We start from the raw sequence: 13,984 nt of genomic DNA on the forward strand, positions 1-13,984 counted from the left end.
TCGGGGGACCGACTGCGGAAGCGCTAAGCTAGGGAAAATCGAGACTAAGGGCTGAGGAGAAGCGGGAGCGGCTCCATGACAGTCATCAGGTGAGGATGGGCTGGAGGGCTCAGGCGGAAGGTGTCCCTCCATAAACTCCAACTCCCTCTGCAACTCTAAAAGGGTCACCCTAAGGCTTGCTACAGGGTCACTAAGGACAGGGGGAAAGGTGCCCTGTCTCCTCTCAGCGCCGAGTCGATTTCACTCTCCACCACCCAAATTTTACGCCTAAGTTCAGCCATGTGCTCAAGATGGCGGATACGGGCCTGCCTTAAGGAGTCATAGTCCTAGTAAGGGTTTTCCTCAGGGGACTCTGAGTCTGAGGACAGGTCAATAAACTCAACCCCCGGAGGTGTGTCAAACTGACCGTCACTAGCCATGAGGCCTCGTCCCGAAAGCAAAAAGGGGTTCACGTGTAAATGAGAGAATTGCTACAAAACACAAACGAATGGGCTTAAAACCTCTAAGTGAAAACGCCCTAAATGATCCACTACAGGGTATAAACAGGGGGGCATGCAACTGGGCTAACTCATGGCAAGCTTAGGCCAAAATACCCTATCCCGAGTAACGCTAGTTTGGACCCAATGAATATGAGGGAAAAAGAAAATAAACCTCAAGCAGGAAAAATAGAGTGCAGTCGTGGTCTATAGGAGGTCGAGGGCCAAACGCACCGGCAGAGTCAAAAAAGAGCTGAGTGGTCGAAAGGACGCGTCTACAGAAATAAACAAAAAGGATGCGTTAGCCTCCAAATAGACATACCAAAAATTAGCTCATATGTAAAAAAAAAAATGAAAAATGATAATGAAATGAAATGAAAAAATAAAATGAAGGAAACTATGGCAAAAATGAGGATGTGGGGGATTGAACCCCTCACCTCTTGAAAGAGGAAGGATTCTCAAAGCCACTAAGCCAAGGAAGTAAGGTGAAAATAATAAGCCTTGCATGAAGGCCTATTTATAAGAATCAAGGAGAATAGTCTACAAGAGCACCTAAAGGTCCTCTCCTAGACTGGGGGGCAAGTGTGGATGCTCAATATTCCATGCCTGTAAAAGATCCAAAGCGCGTGCTAAGGTCCCAGAAATGACTAAGTACATACCTGTGCATATGTCCCTATGTGTGTATGGGGGAGCCTTTCCAGGCAAAGCCCCAGCAGGCGTGTAAGACGGGACCCTCGCCCAGCCTCAAGTGGGCCGCCTCGCGCACCTCACGTGGGCCGCCTCGCACGCCTCACCCCAGCCTCGCGTGGACCGCCGCCTTGCACACCTCGCCCAGCGCCTAGTGCACACCGCCTCGCGTGCCTCACCCCAGCCTCGCGTGGGCCACCTCGCGCCCAGCCTCGCGTGGGCTGCCTGGCGCGCCTCGCTCAGCGCCTAGTGCACACTGCCTCGTGCACCACGCCCCAGCCTCACCACGGTTGCATCACGAGGGTCTCGCGAGGGAGCATCTCGCACCCTCCGCCTCGAGATGGCATCCCCTATGGAGACCTATGGAAACCCCACCATCTAGCAGTAAAAGCCCAAGTATGATTCAGAAAGGACATGTTAGTAAAATCTTGTACGGGGTACGACTTTTAAGACCTCGTACGCCTAACCATGGCACTCATGCAAGACAAGTAGTTGGAGCACTAGGAGAGAGGGCCTGGCCTGCATGCTCCCAACCAGATGTCAGAGTCGACACCATTACCACCTGCACCACTCCTCTGATAGTCGTACAGTCGAGTAGTGGAGGCATCCTCATGGTACCTGGGCATGTACTTGTACCAACAACACCACCTCTGAAACCACTCTCCTGACAGTGTACTTATGTACCACTTGGTCCACTGGACCACAGTGTATTTAGGGCCATTAGAGCCCACTATATAATGACCCCCAATTCCATATGGGAGGGGGTTGGAAAATTTACTGTAGCAAGTGCACCATAGTGAATACAAACTTATTTCACCATTGTTCTTTTGCAATTGTTCTTGGAGTTTATACTGAGATTTCTAAAGCTTTTCTTTTGATAATCCTAACTTTGCACTTTTTCTAACTTAACTTAGTTGACGAGTTCTCACCGTCAACACGCTCTTTCAACCTACATGGAAAGTGAACCCTGTACAAGTCACATTACCATCTGACAATGATTCAGATTCATCAATTAAGTCTTAGATGGCGGCTCAGGATAGGACACTGAAAGCGTTCGCAGCACTAGATCTTGATCACGAACCACTTTGCATTCGGTATCCAACTCTGGATGTTAATTTTGAGCTGAAGTCGGGTCTCATCCAATTTTTTCCTTCATTCTATGGGCTGCCTGGTGAGGATCCAAATAAACATCTGAAGGCATTCCATATATTATGTTATAGTATGAAGCCTGTTGCAATAACTGAAGAACAAAACAAGTTGCGAGCTTTTCCTTTCTTTCTAAAGGGTTTCGCTAAGGAATTGTTGTACTATCTCCCATCAGGTACCATAGATATTTTGAATGAGAAGAAGACAACGTTCTTGGAACGATAATTTCCTGCATATAAAGCTGGAAGCATCAGGAAAGAAATTTGCAGTATCTGTCAATATAATGGAGAATCACTGTATGAGTATTGGGAACAATTCAAGAGATTATGTGCTAGCTGCCCGCACCATCAGATCAGTGAACATCTCCTCATCCAGTACTTTTATGAAGGGTTATTATCACTAGATAGGAGGATGATCGATGCAAACAGCGGAGGAGCCTTAGTTGACAAAACCTCTGCAGCAACAAGAAGCTTGATTTTTAACATGGCTGCCAATTCACAACAATTTGGTATTCGTCAGGATCCTACCCCACCACCCAAGAAAGTGAATGCAGTGAGCACTACCGTGGAACAACAATTAGCTCAATTTACTTCTATGGTATAACAATTAGTTTTGGGCCAACAAGTGAATCCATGTGGGATATGTCAAGTAGTGGGGCATGCTACTGATACTTGCCCTAATTTATATGAAGGACAGTCTGAAGAAGCAAAGGCCATAGGCGAGTTCCTAGGTCAACCAAGACAAAGGTATGACCCCTACTCAAACACATACAATGAGGGGTGGTGTGATCACCCAAATCTTCGATATGGGAACCAATCCCTTGCACAACCAAGACCCATTAATCCACCAAGGTTTAATTATCAATAGAGGCCTCCACAAAATTATGCACCTCGACCTCAACAAGCACCCTATGCTACTCTAAAGGGCCAAGGTTCATCGATTGAATAATTAATAAGGGCTCTAGCAAGTAACACAATTCAATTTTAGCAGCAAACTCAAGCGTCATTAGAGAATTTAGAGAATACAATGGGGCAAATCGCTACATCTCTACGTCGGGGTGAGCATCAAAATTATGGCAAGCTCCCATCACAACCTGAGAAGAATCTAAGAGAGAATGTTAGTGTAGTAACATTGAGAAGTGGCACAACGTATGCTCAACTTAGTGCATCACCATCACCCACTGTATCAGTTCCTAATCAAGCAAAACAACCAGAGGTGAAATAAACTCCTAAATTGACATTGTTGCCTAAGCCTACCGTGCCTACATATGTCACTCTTCCACCATTCCCAAGTAGATTGATGAAGTCAAAGAAAAAAGAATTCGATAAGGAAATCTTGGAAACCTTTTCGTAAGGTTGAAGTGAACATTTTGTTATTAGAAACAATCAAATAAGTGCCTAGGTATGCCAAATTCTTAAAAGAGTTGTGCACTAATAAGAAGAAGTTGAAGGGTGATAAGAAGGTGAGCATGGGAGAAAATGTTTCAGCGGTACTCCAAAAGAAGCTTCCTCCCAAATGTAAAGATCCTGGAACATTCACGATTCCTTGCACAATTGGGAATAAGATAATTGATTGATGCATGCTAGATTTGGGAGCATCGATTAATGTGATGCCTTATTCTTCCTATGCTTCCTTAAATCTTGGGCCACTAAAGGAACCATGTGGTATTATTCAACTGGCCGATCACATGAATGCTTATCCTGTAGGGGTAGTTGAAGATGTATTGGTGAAGGTAGATGGACTTGTCTTCCCAATGGATTTCTATATACTTGAAATGGAGGATGTATCAATACCCAATCCGATAGCGATTTTATTTGGGAGACCATTCTTGTTGACAACAAATACAAAGGTAGATGTTAGAGAAAGAACGCTAACAATGGAATTTGATGGTGGAGTTATCAAATTCAATGTGTTTGATTCTCCTGCTGAGAATAAGGGGTAGGAGATTTCATTGAAATACACTTGTTGACGCGATTCTTCGCCAACAGGTAATTAAGAAAATAAGAGAAAGAGATCAGTGCTTAATAATGAACCGAAATAGATAATTGATCTTAAAATGGACTGATGACACAACTACGTTTTTAGGTGGTTCAAAGGTTAAAATCCTTCTACTCCACCAGAAATATTATTGCTATATGTCTGGTATTCTTTACAGGGTATTTCCTTACACAATAGAATCCAACCCTTTGCAACTCCCAGGGTCTCCATATTTATAGGAGAGGGCACCTGGGAGTTGGTAAGGGGGGTCATCCCGTGACCCTCTTACCCATCATGTCACTTCTGTGACATTCATGATTAGTTCCTGAAACCTGACAAATGAAGTGTGATCTAATCAACACTTAAGGGGGATAATGGGCCGCACGGCCCAACCCAGTCGTGGGTGCCTGAATACGAACGTTCATGCTGCGTGTCCGAGAATTCAGGGATATATCAGACACGTGATGTCTGATATATGCACGTTTACATTGCGTGGTTGACTTTATAAGGGGTCACGGCTTCCACTTCCAGCTCGTGCCCCGAGCTGGACGCCTTCCTGACCTGCGGTCTTTATCTTCCTGTCTCGGCCCTTAAATAATCTTGGCGAACCTTTGGTTACCTCGAGCTAAAGAGGTAGGACCTGACGACAGCAGCTCTGGTCATGTGGTATCCACGTGGCTGATATAATTAGGCCATATCTCAGCTTGCTAATAGCCCGTGGAAAATCAGGGCGTACAACACCCAACATAAAGATCTTGAGAGCAGCATTAAGTTGAGCTAACGATGTTAAACAAAGCGCACTTGCAGTAGTTTTTCTTACCCTTTACTTTTTATTTTTATTTTTGCATTGATTTTTATTTGTTTATGTCTTGAGGACAATGCTTAAATTAAGTGTAGGGGAAGGGAAAACTGCTTGTTTTATTTTTCTTTGTCATTTCTTTAGTTGATTTCTGTTGTTTAGTTGTTTTAATGTCATTTTTTTTAGTTTTCTTTAGGTTGTCATAAGCATGGTTATGTTGAAAGTCATTGGTCGATGATAAAATTTCTAATTGAGATGAGACTACTTCTAGGAACTTGATGAATTATGTATGAATTGTGTGCTAAACTCTTGTATTGGTTGTCACTTAAGCTTGACATAGATTTTTCAAATGATGAACACAATTGGATTTACCTTTTTACTATTATCTATATATATATATATAGTCTCGGCCATTCTAGAAATCATTGATTAATTGTTTGAGGTGAAATCCTAAGTACACATGATTAGGAAGATGATTAAGGCATGTTCTTTGGATCGTTTGAGCCTTTCAAGCTTACTTATGAAATTGAATATTCTAGTTTCCCATTTTTGAGCCATAATGATAAGTCTTTTTCTTTTATAAAGACAATTTCTAAACCTTTGCAGCTTAAAATTTTTATCCCTTTTTGTGACCCATTACACCATAGTTTTATATAAATGTTTGATTTTGTGGGATGAGTTATGGATTGTAAGAAGTGGACAATTTAGATTGGCTTGTATTGGTATGTTGGATTGTAACGTGAGTGTATAAGATATACTATTTTTCCCAAAGAAAGAAAGAAAAAAGAGAAATTTTGCATTGAAAAAAAAAAAGTTTGCAAAAGTATAAGTGTAGGCGAAATAATATGATCGATGTGAAAAAAAATTATGAATTTTCTTAAATTGTATGGGAAATTTGTGGGAAGATCTAGAGAATAGAGAAAAAAATATAGGCTATGATGTGATTTAAGCTTAAATATTCTTTTTTCATCTACCTTTAACCTTAGTCTTACATTACAAGCTTTTAAAGACCTTTTGATTTTTGATTATGTGTGTTTACATTAGTGGAGAATAATTGGTTATTGTCTATAAAGTGGATGATTTTCATGAAAATATATACTATACAAGAGACTTTAAAACATACTTTGTCATGTATAAATTGATTCGAATGTTTGTGTTTTGGTAAGTTTGATTGTGCATAATCATAAGAGATCAAGTTTAAGGGGTAATTGGCATTGAGTTGAAATTATGAGGAATGTGGAATTCAGATTTTTCTTATGACGTATTTGTTTGATCAATTTTTGAGACAACTAACACTTTCGACAAAACCATTGCTTATGTGTTTATTTTTTATTTTGTTTACTCGAGGACGAGCGAATGTCAAGTGTGGGGGAATTTGATAAGTATCGAATTTGTCTATTTTTAATTCATTATTCTTCTATGATTATGCACTTGATTATTTATTTATATATGTTTAATAAATTTATTTTGTGTTTTTAGGACTTCCAAGACATTTGGGTGAAAAATAATGAATTTGTGATATTTTACAAGTAATGGTTAAGCTCAAAATTATAAGTCTGAAACTTCACACTTGATTTTGATAATTTTTCAATACTCTTTTTGAAATCTTTCATGAAATACAAGTTTTAGATCTTTTTCCATAGATTTCCATAGCTTTTTGAATCATCCAATTCCAAGCTATATTGAGGAAGTTATGGTTAAAATACTGTCAGTGGCTGCAGTTGATGAAACACGAAAAAATAAAGAAAAATGCACGCATGTTGAAATGGTCACTGGCCCTGGCCAGCCTTATTTTAGGTCGCGCCCTGGGGGACAGAATGCAGAGGTCATGGTCGTTATAAATCATTGGTCGCGGCGAGATCCTGATAAATGCGCCAAATTGACACCAGTGGCCGCAGCCACCAAATAATACTAGCCGCGACCAATGATTGAAATTTTCTTTAATTTTTAATGTATTTTCCAATGGCCTATAAAAGGGATTAGGGTTAACTTTTAATACAACTTTGTATTGCGATTTTTGGGGTCTAGAGCAGCAGAGGAGGAGATGATACATTGTCATCTATATTCTTTCTTTCTTCTCAGTACTTCTCTATTTTCATTGAATATTTATGTTTATGAATATTAATTTGATTATGGAGTAGTTCTCTTTTTAGGTTAAGGGTTATTTCAATGCCCTAGACATAATTATCATTAATTAATATTAGTTTGATTTTTTTCATTCCGATTCATTAAATTGTTCATATGTTTTTGCTATAATTGTTTATGATTATTATTTCTTTCTTGTTTGGATGGCCACTAGATAGGATAGAGTTTTAATTGATTGCCATTTTAGAATTACTATTCACCTAGTAGTCTAGGGTTCTAAATGTTTGTGGTAACTTTACAATTATTAATCATGTCAAATTCGTTTTTAATTGTGATGAAACATGTGACCTAGGTTGAATAAGTTATGCTTGTTTTCTAGAACAATCTATCTATATTAATTTTAATGCTTCTACTAGGTTGAACTTGAGGTGCTTATCCTTTGGTTATTTAGTTGAAAGAGTTAGTCAATAGAGCTTACATTTGATTAATTTGCCTGTGAGGAATTGGGTTAATTACTGCTTTTGTGTTATCTACGATTATTAATTTATGTTGGAATGAATCATTGGATTTTGTTAATTATTAGTATGAATGTTTAGCAGTAGTGAATTAGTTCTTAACTATCTTTTATATTTGTTAAATTTAATCTTGCAAGCTTCATTTTGTGATTTTATTTTAGATAATCAAATCCTTTTTTAAATATTTGGAATAATAAATGGAATGATATTCCTTGTGAGTTTGATTCGTACTTTATCACTATACTGAAGTAGTGGTGAAATATTGTTTACCGAGATTTTTGGAAACTATATTAATGAAAAGTAAGCGAGATTAATGATACGGAATTTAGAAGATATAATCAAGATTTTTACGTTGTTGGGGCGTTAATGAGCCTTAGTCCACGAGTTAGTTGTATTAGAGCTTGGAAAGTCTTTTACAATGGAGTTTTTCTCTATGTTTCAACAGAGTAACTGTATACAAGTCGAAGAGAGATCACTTCTCCAGTGCTCTGTCACATGTATTTATAGGCTCACAGGAGCACTGGGCTTGGACCGGGCATGACCCGGGCCCATCGAGGATATAAATACCATTGGCTTCTCTGTCGGAAGCCCAATACAAGGGATAAAAATACAAAAAACTGAGAATGACCGAAGCCCACTAGGGCAACCCAAAGCCTATATTTCGCCCAACAAAATGGGGCTTTTGGTCTGGGCATTCCGAGTTACGAGGCAGATTCAAGGGACAAAATCAGTCAGTGTACTGGCAGCGCAGGTCTAAACCAACGGCGTGCAATCCCGAGGTGGCCGTTTTCGCAGGTGTAAAGCGGGGACAAGCCCCACGCGTCATGGGGCGGCTTCAGGGTCACGGATGCCTTTTCCTGCCAATCTGGAGGACTTGACCCGGGTTCATTTACCTCTGTCCCTCTTCATTTACCGCATGCCTAGATCGTTTACCAGGCTCCGAGAACGCTTTGCGTACGCCTCGACCGTAACCCCAACTGGCTATACGTCTCCCGGACGAACGTCCTGGATCATCTTTCCTGGACACCGTCCGGGTCTGGACCCACACTTAGGCCGTCGTTCCCGGTCACTCCCCTGCTAAGCGGGCCTAGCTGGGTCCAAATCCAATTGCCCAGACTATGGGCCTGGTCCACCATCCCAGGCCCAGGCAGGAAATGGGGATAACAAATATAAATACAAATAATTGTTAAATTTGGTATGGTTAATGACACACATTATAACGCCCTGGATAGCCAAGACCGCTACACTGTGTACTTATAAAGGTGCAAGACTTGCTAATCAAGTCATTAATTTAAAAACGTGTCACTAAAACATGTATGAGCTAGGGTTAAAAAGGTTTTGGTCTCAAAAGTTTCATTTTATAAAATTAAGCAGTTATATACATGGGATCCCAAAAGAAACAGAGTTTAAAAGTAGGATTACAGACTCCCAAAAATACAGACAACTGTCAGCCATACTAAGGCAAAATGAACAATTTCTGGGTCTCGCGTCCCTGCCTAAACCTCAACCATGGCAGCTAAGCAGCTGGCCATGTACATTCCGCTCGCAGAGCACTCCAAATCAAGGCTGATCAAGCTTGCCCTTGCCTTTACCTGCACCACGTAGCACCCATGAGCCAAGACCCAGCAAGAAAACATGATGTGTAAGACAAGCAGTAATAACAGATAATAAACTCACTAAGCATGAACTCTCATCATATAATCCACATTAATCATTCAGCATATATTCAGAATCATGGATGCAATCAAACACTTATAACATTCATATCACATAATAATCAGGGCCGACAACTTAGGTCGCACCCTCTGTTTATCCCACTGACTCTGGCCCGCTTAAACCGAGCTCAGTGCATATTAAGCTGTCCTTGGCTACCAGTGGCCAAGCCGCGCCCTATGCGCTAGTGTAACCCTTGGCACCCTTAGGTCGTTGGTTCACTAATTAGCTTGCATGGCATAATACCATCTATTCAAGCATACACAATAGGGAACCCTTAGTCCCATTTCCTATATTCAACCAGGTGCAGTTTTCTTACCTTTAATCTTTGCGGTTACTGATTATGAGCAACGCTTCTCAAGCACGATCCGTTCCCAAGCCTTAGCTTTTATCACCTAGCCACAACCAAGGTGAAGGATACCAGTAACAAACTTAAATGAGCTTCTAGACAAAGTTCTAATCTCTGGAACATTGAACTTCACCAAACATGGTAAAAGATTCAATCCCAAGCACCCTAGGTTAAATTCCCAAGCCTAGAATCTCAAAATCCCAAAATCCCTTAAGTGTCGCGGCATTAGCCACCGATGTCGTGGCATGGCCCCAACTAGAGGCCTCCTAAAGCACAAAAACAAGTAAGGGCCGCGGCCCTACTTAGACCATGTCGTGGCCCGCCCTCCTTCCTTAACACCCATCAGCTTTGAAGGGTTGCGGCTCACCAAGAACTATGCCGCGGCCCGACCCCTTCAAACCTAGAAAAACCTCCATTTTTAACTCTCAAACCTCATGCAAACTCACTCAAAACCACCCCAAATCCACAACTCAATTATCCAAAAGCTTCCCACAATATTCCAACAACACAACCCAGTTGAAACCTAGGCTAGAAACCCATCAAAAACTCATTTCAATTACTGAAACTTTCTAACTCAAGAATACAAAACCCAGCCATGAAAACACTATAACCCAACCTTTAAACCTTAAATTTAGAGCTTACCTCAGCTGCAGTTTCAATCCTCCAAGAGTTCTCTCACCTAACTTCTAAGGTTCCAGCCTCAAATTCAACCTTTAATGCCAAAACCCATAAACACTTAGAACTCATCTATATACACAGAATTTAACCACCAAAAATAAAACTCAGAATTTACCTTAACTCTTGATTAGATCCTTTAGCTAACCTTGAGCTAATCCCCAAAGCCTCAGCTCAATTTCTCTGAATTTTCCTAGCCAATTTCCTCTTGCTTCTGTGATTCCTTTGAGAGAGAAAGAGAGAGAGAAGGAAGAAGGTCGGTTCTAACTTTTGTTCCACCGAGTTCTATATTTTACTTAGTCTATCACTAATTAGTTAAGTCAATCCCAAGGCTCGGGGTACCGAAACGTCCCCGAGGGCGAAATGGTAAAATTTCCCAATATTCCCGCCTAGACTTCCTAATCTCAAATATATCTTCATATATTTATTTTCATAACCCGATAGTCTAAATAACTACCTGATACCTAAAATACCCATGACTTATCCAGAGTCAACTATTAAGCCCCGATGTGACTTTTCCCGCTATCTAGCCCTAGAATCGCCTCGAGTAGTGCTCTGCAGATTTACCCACATAATAATGTGGTTCTCACAAGTATAACATTTAATCACATTTATATTCATATAATCATACAAGCATGCTTATCATGTAATCATGCATTAAATCAATAAATTCAGACATAATCCAATTATGTCCTCCTGACACACTAATCAAGGCCCTTAAGCCATATTAGTGATTTTGGGTCGTTACACACATCAACTGATGACACTGTTCTCGATATAGCACTTCTAGATGCCAATATTGGGTAGATTTCTATTGATGATATTTCGGTTTTACACCGAAAATATTTGTCCTAAGTATAAGGTATACCGACCAAGCTTTACCTAGAACGTTCTACCGACGACATGTGATCGGTAGAGCCTCTACTGAGGACATATAGGCTTATGCCGATGACATTTTTTGTTAGTAGAAATCACATTTCCTGTAGTGTTGTGTCCGAGAAAGAAAGAAGCAAAAACCTTAGGAAATGGGTTAGCAGTGCATTGAAGATGGAGAGGCTAAACTAGGGTTTTTTCAACGAAATTACTTGATTTGTTACAAATTTGTATTTTTTAGGGTTTTATACTTTTTTAAATCCTTATTTATTTTTTTAAAATTTAAAGTTATATTTAGTTTTGAAACTAATTTTAATCTAAAAAGTTTAATATATATGTTAAAATAATAAGATTGAGGGCCGATTTGCTAATTAATGCATGTAAAATTTAGAAACCAAATTGTATATATATATTTCTATTTGTTGTGAGTATTTTTAGCAAATTTTGAACGATATTAGTATTGTGTTTTCTTTACATTTATAACTTATAATTCATCATTCAAACTCTTTTAATAAGCCCAATCATTCAAACTCTTTTAATAAAGCCCAATTATAAAATAATTGATTTATTTGTGCAATTATTAAGCTACTCAAAGCACTCAGAATGAATTATGTAAAATAGATATACCTTTAATACATAAAGAAAAATGGTAAAAAAAAACCTCTTCATCTTATTCACTATTTTACATTTTTTGTCAACTTTACATTCATAAATTATAACTCGTTACCTTCAAACTATTTTAATAATATATCTCTTGTCTCTTTTCTCTTATCTCTCATCTCTAATTCTGTCCTCATAATTCATATTTAAATTTAATGCAAAAGATTAAAAAAATATATAAAATTCAAATAATATAAAAAAAAAATAGAAAAGCTAATGATGTATAGCCTAATATAAAAGTTATGGTGGCTGCTAGGGTGCACCCCTATTTTTGGGTATTATGGTGCACCCCTTTCTTGTTATGGTACCGGAATAATTTTTGGGAAATTTTTTTTATGACTGTATGTTGTAGTTATTTAGAGTATCCTGTAAATTTTTAAGAAATTCCGAATAATTTAAAGTGCCGAAAACATGATCCAAACATGATATTTTCTATGCGTATAAGAAAAAATAATTACGCGTGTAAAATACTATTTCGACTTTATTTTCTGTATCATAAATTTTTCAAAATTTCTTAAAAAATTTATAGAATGTTCTAAATAAATACAATATACATGGTCATAAAAAATATTTACACAAAAATTATCCTGTTACTGAAAATAGGAGTGGGTATACGGATGTGCTTCTTTTTAAGTGGTACACCCTAGCCTCCACCAAAAGTTATATATAAAATAGAAAAATCAAGATTTTAGTGATGTATATTTTTTAACAAAAAAGTGGAGAAGTCATTAGGAATGCTCGTATCGAGATTTTGGTGAAATTTTAACACCATCATAATTGATTATTTAGTGATGGTAGGACTATGTAATTATTAGGAAAAAATTATAAGAATATTAATAATATGTTTTTGTTTTATTTAACAATAGACATGACTACGAAACGCCATCATGATAATTAACATTTAAATAATTATTTATTTTTTATTTTTTTAACTTAATCTTTCATACCAAACAATATAAAAAAGAGCTACTATCTTCTTCATCTATCGCAATTTTCATCCTCCCTAAACTCCTCTATCTGTATTAGAGCAATTCTGGTGGGCGTTGCTAGAAAAATAACTTGTTAGGTAGTAGGGTCACACTACAAGAAAAAATCTGTTAGCTACTAAAAGATTGGTAACCAATAATATATTTTTGGTAGCTAATAGATCATTTGCTACAAAAAAATTTTTGTAGCTAGTTCGTAGCTATTACCCCATCGCTAAAAGTATTTAGCTACCAAAATATTTAGTAGCAAATATTGTTTATTTGCTACTAAATATTTAGTAGCAAAAACTATTGTCTTTAGTAGCAAAATGATTAACTTTTGAATCTACTAATTTATTTTTGCTACCATAATTTGGTAGCAAATTGTTTTGTTTTATATTAATAATGCTATTTTGTTTGTAAGATTTAGTGGCAAAATATTTTAAAATCGGAAGCTCATAAACTGTTTTCCACTAACAAATGGAGAAATATTTTTTTTTGGCTTTATCGTTATTTTTTAAACAAATATATTGTAATTGTTTAATTATTTAAATATAAAAATAATAAAAGATCATGAGAAACATTATCGCTGAATAATAATCTAATAATTATGATAAACATGTATTGTATACATTGAAGGTGCAAAACTAAGATGGCTTGATTAATGAAAAAAATTACAACATGGTGTTTAGTATAGACTTTGCTCGTAAGTGTAGAACAAATTTTGGATTATTGTCTTCTATCTAGTCTTCCACAATCTCCTAAACTTTGTAAAAACCTGCAAAAGGACGAAAAAAAGAGAGAACAAAATAGAGGCAAATAATCAAATAAACAAGAGTAAGAGAGAAAGCAAATATAAAAAAGACTGATGTAATTATTATTACCTACTCAAATAATAACATAATTGTAACATTTTCTATCGATGTGAGAACCATTTGTGCTTTTGGAATTTGTTTGGAGTAGTTTGGTCCACTGCATTGGATTTGGAAAGGATTATGCTTTCATGGTCAACGTTTGAGCATTGAAGAGAATTGTGTAGTTGATTATATATACTGCCTCATAAT

This window comes from Humulus lupulus, chromosome 9 (assembly GCF_963169125.1).
Source record: "Humulus lupulus chromosome 9, drHumLupu1.1, whole genome shotgun sequence".
Taxonomy (NCBI): Eukaryota; Viridiplantae; Streptophyta; class Magnoliopsida; order Rosales; family Cannabaceae; genus Humulus; species Humulus lupulus.